Consider the following 20,199-nt stretch of genomic DNA (forward strand, 5'->3'; position numbering starts at 1 on the left):
ATGGAGTTAGCCATAGGCATGGTTTTTGTTTTCATTTTTAGAGAGAGAGTGTGTGCATACATGAGCAGCAGGGTGTTGGGGGAAGGGACAGAGGGAGAAAGAGAATCTTAAGCAGGTTCCACACCCAGCATGGAACCTGACACTGGGGCTTGACATCATGACCTGAGCTGAAATCAAGAGTTGGTTGCTTAACTGACTGAGCTACCCAGGCATCCCTTAGCCTTAGACCTATTTTAAAAGGTAGACAGTGAGACTTTTGTCTAAATCAGAGAAATCTTATCAACTCTGGGACTTGGTGATAATCGAGTGCTGAGAAAAACAGTTCCACTGGACATTGTCCTTTGAGGCTCTATCAGAGAATAAGGACTGGAATATCACTGCTCCCTAGGATCATCTTTGCTACTAGATAGGCAGGGAGGTCCTGAACATTGAAGTGTGTCTGAAATAGAAGGAGGAAGTGATTGGGCAGCTGCAGTAAATTTGGAATTGCCAGTGCTTGTTCTTTGGGATGGCATGTGGGCTTCTTTCCTCAAAATATTCTTGGATATTATATCCTTTAAAATTATGGTTATGACAAGAGGTTGGCATTATAGAGAAAAAACAGCAGTGTTATTTCTCTCCCTAATTTTCCTGTATATTCCTCGCCCCTAGCCCTCCTTCAAATGATAGTCAAAATGAAATGATACAGTGTCTGGGCTTTGCTTCAAAATAATCCTGAAGGAGAAAAGGAAATAGGCTATATAGATTGGCCATGAGTTGCTGAATATTGAAATTGGGTTCCAGAGATGGGGATGGTTTGTGGGTTTTTTTCTGTGTGGTTTTTAAAGTATGTTTAAAATATTCCATAATTGAAACATTTTTAAGTTGTAAAGAATATGAGCACACACACAGACCTCAGAAAATGATAATCAAAGTTGGAAATAGGAGTTTTCTTTACATATCTTGGTCTTGTTGACTAGCTCCTAAGTCAAGTAAGTACTGACTTCTCTATGTTGAATTTTATTTTCTTTGTATTTTGGTGCTATTGAAATTACAGGAAATTCAATAAGACATGTACTTTTTGCTGGAGTTAGAATTTATTTTAATCAATATTTTAGGCAGTGTTGCTATATACTAGTCTATTTAAAGAGGAAAGAAGGTAAAAAGAATTATACTCAGAATGAATGAGATGTAGCACAACTTCTATTCTTTTCTTCCCCCTCAGCCTTCTACATTCATAAATCTTTATGTTTGCATGCTTTTTGGTTCTTTATCATTTGAAAATTAGATAAAAATCATGAATATCCATGTAGAGTAGACTTACAAGTCAAACATTTCTTTGGAATGGAACATTTTAATTCAGTTATTCAAAATTAAAATAATGTTCATGTGGTTTATCCACTTACTCGTATTTGCTTATTTTTAAATTGAAAAGTGAATCATCTATTTAGCCCATAATATACAAACACATGTAACATCATCTTCTTTAATGTAACTTGACCTAGAATGAATAATTTAGATGCTAGGTTTAATACTTGAATTGCTGTATCATTTTTGCTTCAGGTTGTGAAACTTTTAAACTCTTCTAAAACACGTTTATCCCTGATTTCCCTAGCCTGTCTGCAAGTTTAGATTTTATTTAGTTGGTTTGATCTAAGAAGAAGCTCTACCTCTAATAGCTACAGCCCTGCTTTTTGGTAAGGCTAAGGACTTTTATAATGCAATCCTGCCAGCTTCTATCTCCCTGATCTCTTGATCTCTCTCCCTCAAGGTTACTACATCTAAAGAGGGAGTTTATGTCTCTCTTTTGTCTGAAAGTTCAGGTTGGGGAATGGGGCTTAGTATTTGGTTGTATTAGCTTATTTAAGAAAGAAGTTTAATCAAAACTAAGCCTTGTTGAAAAATGCAAAGCTGTCAGCAAATTCTGCTATATTTTAAATTAAAAACAAGAAAGCCAGCTAGACAAAACACAGCTTTTTCCAGAAGGAAAAGTCATCAGATTATTCTGCAGGAAAACTACTAGTACACAGATTTGACAGATGCTTTATCATTCCCCCCCGCTTTAAGATGAAACTGTAAATAGAACTTTTAGATATGTCTTCTTATACAGTTATTTAGTTACATCCTTAAAAGCAAAGTAACAATTTTAGGTCAGTTTTTTTCTAGTGTCTCTTGAGTGATGAATGGATATTATTGTGCTGTACATACAAGGCCATAGGAGTAGACTGAGTACTAGTGACAGCAGGAATTAGATGTATATATGTGCATAGGTGTTTGTGTGTGTGTGTGTGTGTGTGTGTGTGTATCCTGGTGTACACACTTTGGATGTATTTATTGTTTATTTTGAGGTCATTTTCCTGCACAGATATGGCAAGAAGAATATAAACTATTTGACTGCCAAGGCAACGATGCCCCTCTGCAGAGTAGTATTTCAGGTTAAAATTGGCCCATTTTCCTTTTTCTCTTTTCCTGGATCTCTTCTTTACAGTTGTTCCCAGAGTACTTTATTTTTTCACCAACACTTTAAAGATGTCACGTATTACTTCATTGCTTATAAAGAAAATGTCAGTCACCCATGTATATAAATCTTAATACAGTAAATGAGGAAAAGGTCTCATTATTTTATAGATTTTATTTTAGAGCAGCTTTAAATTCTTGATTATTATAAACATAAAACACTTCTATAGACATTACTCTGGGCCACAGTTTTAAGACTTCTTAAATCGTGACTTTTGAAGAGAGTAGAGGTATAAGAATCATTTAAAAAATCCCTTTCTTTTCACCTTAATATGGGATTAGCAGGATGCCTGAGTGCCTCAGTGGTTGAGCTTCTGCCTTCCGCTCAGGGCGTGATTCCAGAGATCAAGTCCCACATCAGGCTCCCTGAGGGGAGCCTGCTTCTCCCTCTGCCTATGTCTCTGACTCTGTCTTTCTGTGCGTCTCTCATGAATAAATAAATAAAATCTTTAAAAAAAATACGGAATTAGCCTGTAGTTTTACCCAAAATAGCTTTCAAGTGTGGTGTTTTTCTTTTGGTTGTGTTTTTGGTTTGGTTTGGTTTGGTTTTGTGTGTGTGTGTGTGTGTGTGTGTGTGTGTGTGTCAGTTTCTTAAACATTCCCTGTGGACGGCTATGCTTATTTGTTGGTCATTTCTGAACATGTTGTTTTTCAAATATGGTAATGAGAAAAACCATTTTTGTCCTTCCTGGCATTGGTCTATTCTTTGAAAGCATACTAAAAGTATCAGTCTTTTTTTTCTCCTCTAGCCACCAAAGATTTGTTTGTATCGGAGGCTATGCAATAATATACATTAAAATTTCAGACCATTTTAATGTTAAAATTCAAGGGTACTAGCAGTCAAGAATTGGTATTTATTAAGTCCATACTGTTTGCAAGTCCTTACGATAGATAAATAAATAAAAGTACAGAAAGCCCAAATGATTCACCCAAAAATCAAACTCAAAGTGACCAGAGATTTGATTTGATTTTTTTTGAGGCCAGTTTTGTTTTATTAGGCTTAGAGTAGCATTCACCATTTACATAGCCCTTTAGAGTTTACAATGTACTTCCACATCCTTAATCATATGACAAGACTATGACCAGCGATTTTAATCCAGATCTGCCTAATTTCAGAAATCCCCCTTTCTCTCCATGTGCTATGCTGCCCCCTGTGGTAGAATTTTACCAACATTACTACATGAGATTTTCAGCATAACTGCAGGTGTGTTTAGGTTCTAGACTCTGGAGTGTGATGTCTTTCTAATACCATGTCATATTTGAAATCATCAGAGCTACCCTTTAGTGAAGGTTCAGAGGGTTCAATTAACTGCTTTTCTTTGTGGTATCTAACAAAGAGTTTTGAAGATATGAAGGCTTGAGACTAAATTGTAACAAGAAGAAATGATGGTGAAATTTGAGATTGGAGAACAGGTATCACTTTTTCCAGAGTACATCAAACTTGCTTCTTTTTTAAAAAATTTATTTATTTATTTATCTATCTACTACCTATCTACCTATCTATCTATTTTTTTCTATTTTTTTTAATTGGTGTTCGATTTGCCAACATATAGCATAACACCCAGTGCTCATCGCATCAAGTGCCCCCCTCAGTGCCCGTCACCCAGTCACCCTCACCCCCCCACCCACCTCCCTTTCTACTACCCCTTGTTCGTTTCCCAGAGTTAGGAGTCTCTCATGTTCTGTCTTCCTTTTTTTATATTTCCCACTCCTTTTTTCTTCTTTCCCCTTTATTCCCTTTCACTACTTTTTATATTCCCCAAATGAATGAGACCATATAATGTTTGTCCTTCTCCGATTATTTCACTCAGCATATTACCCTCCAGTTCTATCCACGTCAAAGCAAATGGTGGGTATTTGTCATTTCTAATGGCTGAGTAATATTCCATTGTATACATAAACCACATCTTCTTTATCCATTCACCTTCGATGGACACCGAGGCTCCTTCCACAGTTTGGCTATTGTGGAATTGCTGCTATAAACATCGGGGTGCAGGTGTCCCAGCTTTCATTGCATCTGTATCTTTGGGGTAAATCCCCAGCAGTGCAATTGCTGGGTCATAGGGCAGATCTATTTTTAACTCTTTGAGGAACCTCCACACAGTTTTCCAGAGGGGCTGCACCAGACATTCCCACCAACAGTGCAGGAGGGTTCCCTTTTCTCCGCATCCTCTCCAACATTTGTCGTTTCCTGCCTTGTTAATTTTCCCCATTCTCACTGGGGTGAGGTGGTATCTCATTGTGGTTTTGATTTGTATTTCCCTGACGGCAAGTGATGCAGGCATTTTCTCATGTGCTTGTTGGCCATGTCTATGTCTTCCTCTGTGAGATTTCTCTTCATGTCTTTTGCCCATTTCATGATTGGATTGTTTATTTCTTTGCTGTTGAGTTTAATAAGTTCTTTATAGATCTTGGATACTAGCCCTTTATCTGATACGTCATTTGCAAATATCTTCTCCCAGTCTGTAGGTTGTCTTTTAGTTTTGTTGACTGTTTCTTTTGCTGTGCAGAAGCTTCTTATCTTGATGAAGTCCCAATAGTTCTTTTTTGCTTTTGTTTCTCTTGCCTTCATGGATGTATCTTGCAAGAAGTTACTGTGGCCAAGTTCAAAAAGGGTGTTGCCTGTGTTCTCCTCTAGGATTTTGATGGAATCTTGTCTCACATTTAGATCTTTCATCCATTTTGAGTTTATCTTTGTGTATGGTGTAAGAGAATGGTCTAGTTTCATTCTTCTGCATGTGGATGTCCAATTTTCCCAGCACCATTTATTGAAGAGACTGTCTTTTTTCCGGTGGATAGTCTTTCCTCCTTTGTCGAATATTAATTGACCATAAAGTTGAGGGATCAAACTTGCTTCTTAACCAGGGATTGTGTGGTGGCTAATTCTGTAAAGTTGACTATTCTGCCTACAAATTCTAAAGTCAGCTTGCTTCCTCAGATAGGAATGCCCATCTTTTCCGTTTTAACTCCCTCCCTCGGCCTTACTGTATTAAATAAGGTCTTGTTTTCTAAAGAGATACATAAGAGTCCTTTTGTGTTTAATGTGGAGTAGCAACTCATTTCCTACTAAAATGAGCAGTGGATGACATTACTCTTGGGCCAAGGCTTGTATCCTCCTGGTCTTTTCATGAGGAGAACCATGTTTGACCACCAGTTTCTGCTTTTTCCATGTCTGTCGTTGCCCTCTAGCTTTCTCACAGTTCTGTTCCTTACTTCATTCCAAATAAATTTTTTTCCATCCTGATTGTTAGATTTCTCCTGGCAACTAAACAGCTTTTTTTTATCCTTTTTGTATCAAATAAGAAATAAATGTCTATTAAAATAGACAAAAGTCTGAGGCTTTTTCTTGTTTTTAGGTTCTAAGCAATAGAGAAATTAGACACAAGGATCACAGTGCTAATCAGGAGATCAGAATAATAGTTGTGTTTCTAGTTCACCATTCTCTAACCACTCCCTTGGACTAGAGCTCCTGGGAAACTTTGTAGGACACTATGGCTAACATCTGAAATCTACCAGGCTCTAAATTCTACTCTGTTGTAGGTAGAGTTCTAGAGAGTGCTGGGTAGTTCAGGAGTCCCTTGCCTTGTCTTGTTTTTTTTTTTTTTTTTTAAGATTTTATTTCTTTATTTATGAGAGACACAGAGAGAGAGGCAGAGACACAGGCAGAGAGAGAAGTAGGCTCCATGCAGGGAGCCCGACATGGGGCTTGATCCCAGGACCCTGGGATCACACCCTGAGCTGTTCAATCGCTGAGCCACCCAGGTATCCCTCTTGTCTTATTCTTGCTAAGACAAAGAACTTAAATTCAAAATCTGTTAGGTGTAAATACATCCAGAGAGCAACAAGTGCTATGTAAGGCAGTTATCTTGAATCCACTAGAAAACTCTGTGAATAGAGCCATGCTTCCCACCTTTGTGAAGGATGACATGCTAGAAATACTCATTCCAGTTTAACCTAATTTGAAACGTGGAATCTAAGAAATAAATGAGCAAAGGGGAAAAGAGAGAAAGAGGCAAACCAAGAAACAGACCCTTAACTATAGAGGACAAACTGATGGTTACCAGAGGGGATTGGTTAAAAAGCTGATGCTTTTTAGGGGTGCACTTGTGATGAGCTCCGGAAATGTATGGAAATGTTGAATCACTATATTGTATGCCTGAAACTAATTTAACACTATATGTTAACTAACTAGAGTTTAAGTAAAAACAAAACAAAAACAAAAACGTGGAGAGGATAGTGGAAATGGAGGGAAGGAAGCATACTGGCAAGATGAGTTTTCCCCAAACATGATAGAGTGATAAGAGCTTTTCACATTTGAACTTGAATTCTGATTTTGTCACTTATTATATGACAGTAAGTATGTAATATCATTGAACTGTTTTCTGTAAAATAAGACTATAATACCTCTCAGGGCTTTTGTAAGGATTAAGTAAAATAATATATGTAAAGCAGGTAATATAGTGCCTGGGACACTCAGGTAGTTTATGGATGTAAACCAAATGAGGATGTGACCTCATTTTGTTTATCCATCTCCTATTCCACAGCCCTAATTTCATAGAATACGCTTCATTCCCCACGGCAGATACCAAACTTTGTATTTTTTAATGACCGTTAGAGTTCAGTCATCATATCACCCTCTAGTGGAAAAAAATATAAATAGAAAAATGGTAAGTACTTTGAAGAGTACACTTGAGGATTGGGAACATACTGTTATAAGCTGAGCCCATCTCTAATAAAAATAAAAATATGACATAAACTCCCAAGGGGTTGTATTCACAGATCTTCACAGTTGATAGGTATGTACCATTTCCTTTATTTTTTTTTTGTACCATTTCCTTTAATTAGAATTTGTCAAGTTTCTCTAAACTTTCTTTTAAAACATCTGTATATTTAAATGCTTTGTGAATCTTACAGTTGGATGCCAAAATGCATTTTAGTTTATTATCAATATCTAATTAATTCCTGTTAGTGCAGTTTTAAAAATATTTGTTGACATTATTTTAAACTGTAGGAGGTCTAAATGTTAGACATGTTTAACTCTGTATCTATGTTGCAAGTAATTAAAAATTATTTTAATTATGGATTTTCATTCTACACCAAAAAATAGTCTTCTCATAGAATGGACAATTAAAATAATTTTTAATAGTGTTCCATTGGTTTTTGCCTTATGCATATGATAAACTCTCTGAAGCATCCACAAATAGTTATCCTCAAAATGTTCCTGATGCAAACTGTTTCATTTGTGTATAATTACGATGACCTGATCTATGTTAATAGGGTTTTTGTTGGTGAAGGGCAAGATAGTATGAAGAGGATAAACGAGTATAGTAAGTTCTGCTTTCGCTTTGGTAGATAACTCCAAAATTCTGTCTCAAGCTCTTATCCATCACCCAAACCTGAGTCTTGCATTACCAGCTGTCTCTTGGGCATTGTCATCTCAGTGATCCACTGAAAACTAAAATTACTCTTTCTTTCTTCATACTAATATTTTATTTTCCTCTCTGGATTGTCTAGTCTCTGTTAGTATCTGATCTGGTCATTTGGTGGAAAAGGGCTTGATTTTTTTCGTATCCTCTAAGCCTGTGGGTCTGCTGAAGAGTTTAACAGATTTGAATACTTGGTCTTCTTTTTACTTACCCCCAGGTGCTTGTAAGATCCAAATTGGAGAGTCAGTGTTTAAAATGTTAACAGTATCTGCTTAGGTTTCTGTTTGTACCAGGCTATTATAATGCCATGTGCTTGACAATGAGTAAAGCATTATAAATGATTGAATGAATTTTTTAAAAATGGATTTTTTAGCTCCATAGAGATAAGTAACCCCAATATAAATATCTAATGGCCTATTTCCCACTAATGAAGTCAAATCCATAAGTAGACAGATACTTGAAGTCTTTCATAGTCTTATCATGGGTCTTTCTACCTGATTTCATTTCTTTGCCTCCCCTTGATTTTAATGATCCCTGCTTTTCTCCCACTAGCCAAATCTTTCAAAACCCAGGTCAGATTCCACCTCTATTTTTATACCTTCTTAAAATTGGAAAAGTCCTTAAACCAGTTTTTGGTTCTTTACATTGCACAGTTCAGTTGCTTTTGCCTTGTGACTTTCGGGTAAGTTTTGTCTTGAGTTGATATTTATTTCTTTTATTTTTTTTGAGCAGTAGAAATTTGATGTGTTTGTCTCTAGTGCTGATTTGGGTTGAGAGTTACAATTCACCAATTGTAATGTGAACAATTCTCATTTCACCTCTTAAGATGTACCCAGGCTAGACTATAAATTATAAATAGGCATGCCATTTAAGTTTAGATTAAAATTCAAATATTCATTATAAGGATAGTTACACTGAGGAATGTTATAATACAAGTAGCCATTCTAGGGTAACTTTCTAATGAGAAGTTAGAATCCCAGTTTAAGAACCATGTTGCTAAGATGCAGAAATTAATTTATAACCATTAACAGTCATCTTTTTGAAGAATATTTAACAGCAGGAAAATGCTTAAAAATGTAATGTTTACAAAAAATGTAGAACTCGAATTGTATATACAATATGATCTTGATTATAGAAGAAACATACATTAACCTGTATACGCTTGGAAGAAAATTAGAAAGAAACCAAATGCTAGAAATTCTCTCTGAATATGGCTCAGTTATTTCTATTATATATTATATACTTTTCAGAATTTCCTAAGCTTGCTACAGTAAGTATTACTATGATTTAAGAAAAAACCTGCATCACTTGGAAATCCATTCTTCTTTAGTCTTTTTGGAAAGTTTCCATAATGGTAATCTCCAGTGGAGGATTGGACAGAAAGAATTCTCATAAGGAAGAGCATTATGAATGATTGCTTCATGAAAATACAACTGAATATAATGGAAATGGCAATGAATTCTTTAAGACTAGTTCTTTGTGTAACCAATTCTTCATATCTCTAGGACTCAGGTGCCACCCTGATAATTTTCTAAGGTCAACTTCCCACATTATTATAAGAGTAACAATTAGTATGATGGTATCTTTATTTTTAAGACATTTATTAAGTTTCCTGAGACAGAATTTGAATTGGAGGGAACCTTTGAGATCACCAAGTCCAAACCTGTGCCATTGGTTTTAGTAGTAGTCTTGGGCTTAAAAATGAAGTCCTCATGAAGAGAAACTACAGTGCGAAGTAATGTATTTTTATACAGTTCTTTATGTTGACATCTGTTACTCTGCTCTGGTCCTTGTTCTTCCATCTAGAGCAGTAACACCCTTTATTATAAAAGAAGACTTCTGTCATATTTATCCATAATTTTTTCTCCCAATTGAATCCCTTCAGTGAGTTTTCTAGGGTCACCATCCTGTTGCTTTTCTCTGGACAAGTTATTCTTGAAGTGCCCTGTCCTGTAGTCAGTGTGGTGCTGCTGGCCTGCAGTAGAGCCAGACTCAGCTGTTCTTATTCTGAACCTCATCAATATAATTGAAAATAGTATTGATAATGATATTAATAATGATGATAAAAAAACATATATTGAACCCTATTTACTATATGCTAGAACACTATGCTAAAATCTTTCCACACAGAATCTCATTTAATCTTAACAGTCTTGATGTATAAATTCTAATTTTTATCTGTGTATCAGAGATGAGAAACAAGTGAATAAAGGTAAAGTTATTTGTCAGTTGCCAGTCAGCTGATTAGTAGCAGTGGAGCTAGGATTTGAACCCAGATCTCATTCTGGGTACAGGTTGCACTTTTGTTAAAATTTGGAAAACAAATTTTAGTGAAAAACAGTAATTTTGAGAGGAGTTGGGCTACTGAATAATCCATAAAGCTATGACTATACCATCTGTTTTCATGACCAAAAGTTACCCCAACTTAATCTCCGCTCCCATGGTATATTTATTATGAGTCATATCAGATTGTATTAAAATTTTTTGCTGCCTTCCTCCTATGCAAATCCTTTGATTTCTTATTTATCTTACCTAATAATATGTATCATGTATAAGATGCCCCAATACCTAATAATTTGTTAGTAAATAATTAGTGAATAAATTTTTACATATTACTTACCTTGACCACATGGATACATATTTTGCATAAGGATGGCCACTGTATACACTGTTTTGCATTCCTGCTTCTTGCAACATGTATGTGCCAGTTTTTGTTTAGGCACAAGTTTTCAACTCCTTTGAATAAATACTAACAAGCGTGATTGCTGGATCATAGAGTAAGAGTATGTTTAAGTTTGTTAGAAACTGCCAAACTGTCAGAATGTCTATACCATCTTGCACTTCCAACCAGTAATGAGTGAGAATTCCTGTTGCCATCTTTTGTTGTCAATGTTTTGGATTGTGGTTATTCTGATAGGTGTGTAGTGATATCTCATTGTAGTTTTAATTTGAAATTTTGTAATGACATATGATGTTCAGTATCTTTTTGTGTGCTTATTTGCCATCTTCTTTGAGGTGTCTGTCTAGATTTTTGTCACCCATCTTTTAATTGGGTTGTTCATTTTCTTATTGTTGAGTTTTAAGAGTTCTTCATATGTTTTGGTTAACAGACTTCTATCATATTGTCTCTTGCAAATATTTTCTCCCAGGCAGTGGCTTGTGTTCTTATTCTCTTGACATTATCTTTCACAGAGCAGAAGTTTTTAACTTTAGTAAAATCAATGATTTCTTCCATAGATGGTGCATTTATTTGATACTGTATCTGAAAAGTTCTTACCATACCACCAATGCCATCTACGTTTTCTTCTTTGTTATCTTCTAGGAGTTTTCTAGTTTGTGTTTTACATTTAGGTCTGTGATCCATTTTCAGTTATGTGTGTATGTGTGTATGTCCAGTTGTTATGGCGCCACTTGTTGAACAGACAATCTTTGTCCCATTGGATTGCTTTTGCTTCTGTGTCAAAGATTTGTTGAGTATAGTTATGTAGGTCTTGTTTCTGGGCTTTCTCTTATGTTCCTTGTTTGTTTGTTTGTTTCTTCTGTCCACAACATTTTTCCTGGGTGACTTGTGGAAATCGACTTTGAATAACTCTTCTCTGTTGAATCACAACTCTAGTGTATAGTTCAGGTAGGTAATATTAGGCAGAATTGTGTGCTGAAAAAAACAAGGTAAGAAGAACTATCTATCTGCTCTCTCTCTCTCTCTCTCTCTCTCTCTCTCTCTCTCTCTCATTTATTAGGCATAGTCCTTGGGCTCATCTACTAACCTCCTTGAGCCTCAGTTTCTTCACTATTAAACAGGAATAGAATAGCTACCTTTACTGCAAAGTGTTGTATGGAAGTTTAAATGAGGTGATAAACGTGAAATACTGCACAGATTTTAAAAAGCTATGCAAACATTTATGATCATTTATATTGTCCTTATTATCTCCATGTTAGGTGATATGCCCATAATCAAGGCATGGGTTTATCCAGTGTTGCTCTTTATATATTTTTTCTTAATCATTTACTGATAGGGTTTCTTTTTTTCCAGTCAAGACAAGCATCTTTGTCTTTGTGATCAGTGAGAGATTCTTTCCAACATGAAAAGAGGTAAACCTAAATGCGGATAAACTTGTTACTGCAAGTTTCAAGACTTGCTTATCATGGAGCAATGCTTGTGCATTATCAAGAAAGCAAGTTTGGAAAGGAAAGTGAGGATATTTTGTCCTTTGATCTGTGTGTTCTCTTATCACTACCATACTGTCTTGATTACATAGCTTTTTAGTAAGTTCTTGAATTGGGTGGTATCAGTCTTCTTATTTTATTCTTCTCCTTCAATATTGAATTGGCCATTCTGGGTCTTTTGCCTCTCCATACAAATTTTAGAATCAACTTGTCAATATCCATAAAATAACTTGCTGGGATTTTGACTGGGATTGTATTGAATCTACAGATAAGGTTGGGAAGCACTTACATCTTGGCAGTATTAAGGGTTCCTATGAAAGAACATAGACTGTCTCTTTATGTAGTTAACTATTCTTTGATATCTTTTATTAGAATTTTGTAGTTTCCCTCATACAGGTCTTATACATATTTCGTTTAGAAATATTTCATTAATGAGGGGTTCTAATGTAAAAGGTAATGTATTTTTATTTTCAAATTTGCTTGTTCATTGTTGATATATAGGAAAGTGATTGACTTTTGTATGTTAACTTTGTACCCTGCATGCTTGCTGTAGTTGCTTATTAGTTCCAAGAGTTTCTTGCTTGATTCTTTCTTTCAACATAGACGGTCATGTCGTATATGATTAAAGGCAGGTTTATTTTTTTCTTCCTGATCTGCATACCCTTTATCTCCTTTTCTTGTCTTAACTGCGTTAATGAGGACTTCCAGTATGATGTTGGAAAGTAGTAGTGACAAAGAACAACCTTGCCTTGTTCCTGATCTTAGTGGGAAAATATCCTACCAGTAAGCATGGTATTAGCTGTATGGTTTTTGTAGATGTTTGTCAACTTGGGGAATTTTCCCTCGATTCCTAGTTTGGTGAGAGCCCTTCTTTTATTCTTTTAAAGATAATTATTGTATGTATAATATATATAGAATTAAAAAGCTTTCTTATTTCCTTCATCTTGTTTCTACCCTTTCTACTCAGCAACAGAGATTTATTTGATATTTCTGAACGTAGAGAAATTTAGGTTACTTTGGTATCTTTGCTGAAACTTTTTCCTTATCTTTTAAATGTTTTTCCACTCTATAGTGGAAATTTCAATCCTGTTTAAGATCCATTTTAAAGCTCACCTGCTTTAAGAATATTTCACAGAACTCTGAGCAAATCTGTATCTCCATTAGTTCTTTGTTTTTAACTTATATTGTGGTAATTATAGTCAGCTTTTTTTCCTAAAATTTATATGTATTTAGATTGTCGATAGACCTGATTCTCTAAGAGTCTAAGAGTCTCTTGTATCTTATAGGACCTTGTATTTTGTGTATAGAGAATGCTTTAAAAATTTAAATTGAACTTTCAGAAAACAAAATATGTTTTGTTTTTACAAACACTGTCTGATTTAATCCTGTTCTACTTAATGTGAACATTTACAGGGTTTTGAACCTAAGTATAAAACTTTAAATTTGTCCCTTTTAGATTTTCTAATTCATTATTCCCATTGCCGCATCACTCAGTTTCCATGCTCCTTTATGAGGTTCCTCCTTACCAAGATTATTTTATATTAAGACTGTCTTCTAGTATTTCCATTGTCCCTCCCAGCTTTGTAGTTCTCAGTGCATATGTATGTATATCTAGATAATTAAATCAGTGATATCTTCAGTGAGGAAATGAAGGTAAGGTTGAGGCCTAAGGGATAGGTAGGAAGTAGACAGTGTTGTGGGAGGCCATAAAGAAATAAAAATAAGGAGTCATAACTTATTTCAAAATTTTATTTAAATTCAAGTTGGTTCACATATAGTGTAGTAATAGTTTCAGAGGTAGAAATTTAGTGATTTATCAGTTGTATATAACACCCAGTGCTCATTAATAGTGGCAGAATTTTTAGAAATAAGCATAGAGCTAAACTAGGTGACTACTTGAATATATTGTAGATATTTATATGGGTTTATATTGAGCAAATTTATTTAGATTTCTTTGTTTATATTGTTTCTTTAAAAAAAAAAAAAAGATCTTATGTATTTATCCATGAGAGGCACACACAGGCTCCCCCTGCAGGGAGCCTGGTATGGGACTGGATCCTGGGACTACCAAGCACACCCTGATCCAAAGGCAAAGGCTCAACCACTGAGCAACCCAGGCATCCCTATATTTGGTTTCTTAATGGTTTATGATAGCTGATTGATTCTTTAAAGGGTTATACAGAGTTTCCATGCCATAGTCAACTTCCCTTTCCTTGACAGCTAGAGGATTGATCTTGATGCCAAGTACAGGAATTTTACAATATCTTCCTATAGTTTGTAAAGTTTTAAATTGGAAATATTATTTGCTTAATGTTATATGAAGTGAGTGACAGAGCATGGAGTTTAATTTAGATTTTGCTCATACACCAGTCGTCTGTCCCCCTCTTTACCTCCCCCAAACTCCAATATATAAGAAAATAATACATTTTAAAAATATTTTAAAAATCTATAATAAACGTGGGTCCATTTTGAAATTAGCGTTTGACCAAATTTAATTTAGACATTAGTATCAATTTGAAAGCCTTTTCACCAGTGATCACAATCTTAAAAACCTTATTAACAAGATTCTTTTCTGCTTAAAAGTCTGCTTTTGACTTTGACTCCTATCTTAAAATGTCATACCTATCTTTGACCTCTCCTTTAGGCAACACAGTTTTAACATTACTTCCTTGTATGGTTGCTGTAATGACTCTATAAATTATGATAAAGAGAAAAGCCAGGTTGGATGACTTATAGACGTAGAACATAGGGAAAAGAAAATATGGTTAGAGAATATAAATTAGGTGTGTTTTAAATACCTAATTTGTAGTCATGACACTATTTTTGTTTCTTCTTTGGAAATTACCTTAAATTCAATACTGAGTAGTTTTATTGAGAAATGCTGGGGTTTTTATTTTGTTTTGTTTTTAATTGGTGTTGGAATTTTTTTATGGGTAAACATTTAAAAGCACTCCAGAATTCTTTCAGTGAATACTGTAAATGTGAATAGCAGAGTAGTTCAAAAGAAGGCACAGAGAAGTAAAGTCACAAGAGATACAACTTTATTTAGGTTTTTATAGAAGTCATACATAAGTATGTTTAGCATATTTAGTAAATAAGAGAAAGTATTATTTTTTACTATTAAATGTCATGGAAGAATTAAGAATTCATCTGTTTCTTCATTGAACACTAGAGGGCCATATAGTACCTTATTGATAACTCTTCTAACGTGTTTAAATATATTTAGTAATTGCTTGTCTCTCTTCTAATTTGTTTTCTGGTACACTGTTTCTTGCTCAGAATTTGAAACTAATATTTGGAGTGGTTGTGTGCATTGATATGTGAGTTGTCTTTTTCTTTTTTAAACCAGCAACAAGTATACTTCTAAGATATACTTATCTTCATTTTGCTATTTTAAAATAACAATAACAAAAAGTGAAGAAAGAGTGAACCTGTGCACAAACTTACTCTGCTTTGAGAATATAAGGATGCTTTTAAGAAATTTCTCAAGTATCTGCACATGAATACAGTAAAAACGAAAAGTTTTGTCATTGTTAACTGCTCTGGGCTTCCTCAGCATATATGTGAGAAAAGAATGTTTCCTCTAAGCTGTCTTGTCCAAATTTCCTCTTGTGTGAGCATTGAAGGTAATTTTGCCTGGTGTAACCACCTCAGCATCCTAAACTAAAAGAATATTTGAACAGATGATTGTTCTTCCTCAATTTCTTTTAGTTGCTTAGAGTGAGGAAATGAAAAATATGATCTACAGGGTCCAAGTAGATAGGGTGAATGAGTGTGAAGAAAGTCACAATTGAGCCAGTAAGATTGCTTAGGCTCTTATAAACTGCAGGGTGTATGTATGTGCGTGCATGTGTGTGCATGTGTGCCCATGTGTGTTTTCCCCAAAAAGTACTAATATTCAGTGAAAAAAGAAAAACATTGTGCAGGCCTTGAAAAAACTGGTTTTGAGCTACATTTAACTTATAGACTACTACTGATCCCTTTTTGTCTTTTTTTATTCAAATATAATTGACATAATTGATCTTTGATACCTTATAAAAAAGTTCAACATCTTAAGCATAGCCTTGGTTAAATTTTTATTTCTCCCCTAGATACACTTTAGAGAGTACTTGTCATTATTATTTTTTATATTCTGTTTCAGGGGGAAAATTAAGGACATTTTCTCTTTAACTACTTTTTTTTTTTTTACTTTTTTGTGTGTGAAGAAAGATTAGGTTGAAGTTGGGAAACACATTGTTTACACTTAGTAGAGAGCGTGTAAGAGGATCATGTGACAGATGGGGCAATAATACATTTAAATACTTAAAAGAACCTTATCTTTTGAGTCTCTCTTCCTTAGATTTGTAAATTTTAATACCTTAAATCATTACCTCAAATTAGTACTCTAATGAAGTGATAGAACTGTGATCTTTAGTTCTTTTACTGAGGTGGTAGTCCTATCAAATATTGATGACCTTTTCAGTTTAAAATCATTGCTATATAAATAGTATTTTTTAACTGTGATAAAATTGTATTTTCTTTGTGTTTGCTGTTTTTTGTATCAGTCTAGTTTTCTGAAAACGTTATTGCTGTATTTTGACAGATTGACGTGAGTTCAAGTGATTAAATACTAAGCTTGAATTCTGATCTTTTTGTTTAGGTGGTAAAATTAGTTCTTCATAACATAATCTGCTTGGCGAATGTTATGTGGTCAAGAGTGTACAACAAGTAAAAAAGAAATCAGAATCTGGTTATGGTGAGAGATACCTGAACTGCTTCTTTCTTAAGAAGGAGAAATATTAGATACTATTGATGAAGACGTTATTGTGTTTTTAACAGGTATCTAGAAGAAGACATTGTCTTACTAGTTAAAATTTGGTTCAGTTTAGCAATTATGATTACACCAAAAGAAAGTACTGGAATAGACTATGAAAACAAAGCCAGGAGAAAAGATAAGGAATGAATTATGATGAGATGGAATACGCTATTAAGAGGATACAGGTTGCCCACTCATAAGGGCCTATACCAGTATTCTTCAAAGTGTGACCCTAGACTAGATGTGTCAGAAGCATCTGGAGTTATTAACAATGCAAGTTGCTGGGTTACATTTCAGAGCTACTTAACCAAATCACTAGGGTTGGGATGTGCATTTTTAATAAACTAACATGATTCTAATGTAAAGTTTGGAAAACATTGGCTATTACTTTACCTCTCTGTTTCCTTGTGATAAAATTAAGAGGAAGATAAGCTGAGTCCTCTCTCAGAAAACATGTCAGTCACATGTGCACACACACACATAACCCCTTTTCTTAATATTATATAAAAGGAATTTCTCACTTGGGGGCTTTATGAGTGATCAAGTAGACTGTGCCCTTAATAGCGTATCTATAACAAATGCAAATGCTTATGAATAGCAGTAAATAGAGACTGTGGTTTCTGAAGTTTTCAAATGTTAGCTCTGTTACTTCAGGTCAATTTGACCTCTTAATTTTAAGGATGGTATTAGTATCATCAATAATATAGTATTATTGAGAATATTCAGTGAGATAATATCTGTACAGTACTCGGAAAAGTGACATATAGCAAGTCCTTAGTATTAGTTATATTTTATAAGGTTTATTATTATCATGTTATAAGATTATATTAAAACTAGCTTAACTAACTATTCCAGGCTATATAATATGCTCTGCAAAATATTTTTAGTTCTAAAGCTACCTGCTGTCTTAGGTTGAAACCGTTCCATTGATTTTTGCCTAAATTACTGTGACTTTTAGCGTAGAGTCCAGCTGTTTGATATTGTAAATTTTGCCACTGCTAACCATGAAGGACTTTTGCATTCTGACAGGGTTTTTTTTCCCTTCTAATTGGTTGTTAATGTTATACCTAGAAGAAGTTTGAAAGAGAGCCTAAGGTAATCTTAGTAGCATTGGGACCTTGAGTCCTCACGTGAAAATGTTCGGAAGAGATGGAAATGCTAGTTCTATAATGACTACGTGGGTGCTCTTGAACTGAATAGCTGGAACTAGAATAAATACAAGGGAAGATCCTCTTTAGTGCTTCTATAGAAATCCTAGAATTAACGCTTAATACTATAGCAATACCTAAATTTCTCATAGTTAAGAGATTATAATGAAAGCAGTCGTTTTTTTTTTTTTTTTTAAGATTTTATTTATTTATTCATTAGAGACATAGAGAGAGAGGCTTAGGGAGGGAGAAGCAGGCTTCATGCAGGGAGCCAGATGCGGGATGATCCAGGGACTCCGGGATCACGCCCTGAGCGGGATCACGCCCTGAGCGGAAGGCAGATGCTCAACTGCTGAGCCACCCAGGTGTCCCGAAAGTAGTCGTTTTGAATGGAAGAAGAATCAGGCTGCAATTATCTCTATTTAGGACGCATTTTAGAGAACACATCTTATGAAATGTTGATATTGCTACTAGCTGTATCTGATACGGAATGCTAACTTGATTCCTTCTAGTAGTAAGAATCCTTGTCAGGGTAGCATCTTGCATGTAAACTTTAACTTCAAATTATGTAAAATGTAAGTAGAAGAATGATAATTATTTTCATAGATCACCAGGGCTAAAAGTAATATATAAGATTTTTTTTTTGTATTTTTTTCATAAAAGGATTTATTTTGTTCTGTTCATTTGGTCTTAGCTAATGCTCTTATTGAAAGTAACTTCCTTGCTTTAGAAATAACTATTGTGATTGGAGGCTGCTTTACTTTCAAAGAGAAAATGCTTAAATTTTCTGTTTTTGGTTGGTCTTAAGTGGAAATTTGTGGTTATTGGAATCAGATGCAAATGAGGAATGAAGTATGAAGAAAGTACTTGGGAATTTGGGAAGTAAGTGCCAAGAGTTATTCATTTGCTTAACTGCAGATGTTGGTTTTATAGGTCTACATTATAAATTTAGTTTTTAAGAATGAATTGTTTGTACTTTACCAATATGCTGCCATCTGTCTTAGGGTCTAATGAGTGAAAATTTTAAATATGGTGAGGTACATCGTAATGTTTATCACTTACAGTTTTAGTTTTCAGGTTTACTTTTTTATTACTCTTTCACTGTGTTAACTGGTATAGGAAAGAACATTAAAATTTTAAGAGTCATTGTATATCATTTAGATATAAGTAATCTTATATTTAATTTTTATGCTGCTTTACCGCATAACAGAGCAGAGATTGCAAACTGGTATCTAATACAGTATTTTTTAACACATTTAAATTTGTTGCCAATATTTAAAAATCTGGAGAGTTCTCGTAAAAATATTGACTTTTTTCTTTTGCAAATGTGTAGTATCTTTCTTGTCTCATGTGCTTACAAAACAATAATCATTTGTGTCTTTTAAACGGACTTTCCAGGTCTTAAACCTGATCTGTAACCTTCCTTTGCCCTGCCTGCTCCTCTAGTCATTTGAGTTTAATTAGAATAAAGACAAGTATGATTGTAGGAAATCCAAATATAAGTGGAGCTTTCCTCTATTTGTCACATATCAAACTAGTTTGGATATAAATTCACATTAGTGTAATATGTAACAGTTTGTCAAGTTTATTATTAAAACAGCCAGAGACTTGTTTGAATGAACACCTCATTTCAAATGGGTATTATCAAGATGAAAATTTGTCACCAAAACTTTTGCCACCCCCAGATACCCAGATTTTCATCTTGGATCTCCTGTTATCTTTTCCATTCTTGTTAAGGTTTGAAGTTAACACTCCACTTAGAATGACCATTTATCCTATCACAAAAGTAAACCAGTGTTCTTGGAGCTCCTTGTCTTGTAAGATGTTTCAGTTATCTGTTGCCACCTAACCAGTCACTCCAAAACTTTATAGATTATAACAAATAACTATTTTATTATTTATCATTGTTATTGTAGATTATGAATTTGGGAGGGGCTCACTCAGGCATTGCTAATTCAGGCTTTCAGTCAGATGGTGGCTAGAGCTGAAATACCAGGGCTTTAGAATAGCTGGGTGCTGGCAAAGAATCTTTTTCTCTTCATATAGTCTTAAGATATATCTGCATATATGGTCTTTTTACCTGGGCTAGTTTGAGGTTCTTCACAGCATAGTGACCTCAAGGCAATTAGACTACTTAAAACAGGGCTACCATAGGAGTATTTCAGTA

At 34.6% G+C, this 20,199-nt stretch overlaps 1 protein-coding gene across 3 annotated transcripts in view; it reads left to right on the plus strand.

Annotated features, from left to right (window-relative positions):
- FBXW7 (F-box and WD repeat domain containing 7) overlaps positions 1-20,199 on the plus strand; it is a 229,959-nt gene that overhangs the window by 137,026 nt on the left and 72,734 nt on the right. The gene's annotated exons all lie outside the window — the stretch shown is intronic.

The sequence above is a fragment of the Nyctereutes procyonoides genome, unplaced genomic scaffold (genome assembly GCF_905146905.1).
Source record: "Nyctereutes procyonoides isolate TBG_1078 unplaced genomic scaffold, NYPRO_anot_genome, whole genome shotgun sequence".
NCBI lineage: Eukaryota > Metazoa > Chordata > Mammalia > Carnivora > Canidae > Nyctereutes > Nyctereutes procyonoides.